Raw genomic sequence first — 2,138 nt, 5'->3', positions numbered from 1 at the left:
ATCCATCTAGCAATTCTTTGAAGAGTTTACACTGCTCCTCCTTTCTCAAATCTGCTCAGATTTTCTGTAACTGTTTGGTGTCCCTCCCATAAATATGATTGGAGTGAAAGGAAAAGTAAATGGATTCCAAAACCGTTCTTGCCTAGAAGCTGGGAATTGAGATGAATGATGTTAGTCATGCAGCCCAGTCCCAAATCTGCTTAAACTTCATCCAGCATCTAATCCAAATTAAAATGGGATCTTCAATCACATATCCAAAGAAGTTAAAAGTTTCAAAATTTACAGTTTGAGCCTTGAGGCATTTCATTAGATTAACAGATGGTATGCTACATATTGGGCAATACAGGAGCTAAAAATGGGATTGGCAAGACTACACTCACAGGGATCATTTCTAGTTTGTTACTAAAGAACTTTTCTTGCACATGTAGAGCAGTGATAATCACTGATAAACCAGTGATCTAGTAAGTTAGAAAAAACGGTGAAGGGGATTGGCTATTATGGAAGTTTTGTGTTTTGTTTTAGAGGAACTCTTTGTCTACAAGATCAGAGCCTTTAGACTTTACAATAATAGAAAAAATTCTGCAATTTACTAGAATAGTTTAAAATTTTTTCAAATGTAAACAGTATCGTAAACTTGCTGATTGATTGAAATCAGGTGGTAGGTATGTTGCTGCCTTTTATCACCCTACAGACTCCTTGTGACCCCATGGACTGTGGCCCACCAGGCTTCTCTGTCCATGGGATTCTCCAGACAAGAATACTGGAGTGGGTTGCCATGCTCTCCTCCAGGGGATCTTCCTGACCCAGAATTGGAACCCACATTGCTTATGTCTCCTGTATTGGTGGGGAGTTCTTTACCACTAGCACTGCCTAGGAAGCCACACAGTTGAGTAAACTTACTGATTGATTGCAATCAGGTGGTAGCTGTGTTATATTAGTATCTATGTTTTTTGAATGTCTGAAATATTTCATGATGAACTGTAGTGAGGCATTTTTAAACATGCCAGCCTTGGACCCAATCAAGTACCAAGGTGTTTCATTTTGAAAAGCTCTGGTTCCCCTTTCCCTCCCTAATTTGGAAACTGAGAAATAGATACAGAAATCAGATAACAATTATAACACCATCTTTATCATTTGTGAAGCAGCTTGGGTAATGTTGCTTTATGTCTCGAGTCAAGTGCCTCGCTGACCCTGACCTCCAAACTGAGGCACTCACCCAAGCCCTGGCATGGTGGACACCTGCAGAAGCAGAGCCCTCCCTTGTGACAGCACTGGACTGAAGTGTATCTTCTCCGCAGTCAGGAAGATGTGAAAATATAGGAAGAAGTGGCTAAAATGAGTAGAAGGAGCATGAGAGAGCTTCCTTGAGTACTTGAAATGTTCTATTTCTTGATCTGAACTGATTTTATAAATATTTTAAAATGAGAACATCTATCAAGCTATCAAATCTATTAAGATTTAAGCAGTTCTCCTTATATGTTAGTCTATTAGGACTGACACCTCAGAATACCACAGACTGGGTGGCTTCAACAACTGAATCTATTTTATTTTTTCAGTTTTGCAGGCCAGAAGTCCAAAATCAAGGTGCCAGCAATGTTCTCCTAAGGCCTCTCTTTTTAGCTTGCAGATGGCCATCTTCCTCCTGTTTCCTTATGTGTTTTCCTTTTTTCTATGCACACCCATCCTGGTGTCTCTTTATCTTCTTATGTAAAGACGGCAGTCATGCTGGAAAAGGACTCCACCCTTAGGACTTCATTTAACTTTAACTGCCTTTTTTAAAAGTACTGTCTCCAAATACAGTCACATTGGGGATTAAGGTATGATTATGGGGGGTCGGGGGGGGCGCCATTCAAGCCATGGCACCATATATCTGGTATACTTCAATAAGAGAGTTGAAAAGTTGAAGCAAATTCCATAAAAAGGGAACACTTCAATGTAAACAAAGAGGCAGAATTCACCATATGAATTTAAGACATCTCAAACTTTCCAGGAAAAATTTTTATAATGGAAGCAGGTGTGAAGGGAGAGATGGGAGGCAGATGGGGGTGGGTAACAGGAAGGAGGTAAGAGATAAACAGATGTGGAGAGGGAAGAGAAAGGGGAGAGAATGGGAACAATGGAAAGGGGGAGGGAAGAGA

General features: G+C 40.3%; 1 pseudogene; it reads left to right on the top strand.

The window, feature by feature from the left end:
- The first annotated feature begins 366 nt into the window (after positions 1 to 366).
- LOC129561355 (small nucleolar RNA U3) lies at positions 367 to 457 on the top strand (annotated as a pseudogene).
- Positions 458 to 2,138: the final 1,681 nt, after the last annotated feature.

This window comes from Moschus berezovskii, chromosome 10, assembly GCF_049115385.1.
Source record: "Moschus berezovskii isolate FMDL1 chromosome 10, NW_MosBer_1.0, whole genome shotgun sequence".
Classification (NCBI taxonomy): domain Eukaryota; kingdom Metazoa; phylum Chordata; class Mammalia; order Artiodactyla; family Moschidae; genus Moschus; species Moschus berezovskii.
Note: the sequence above shows the minus strand (reverse complement) of the source record. Positions and strands in the feature narration are given on the sequence as shown.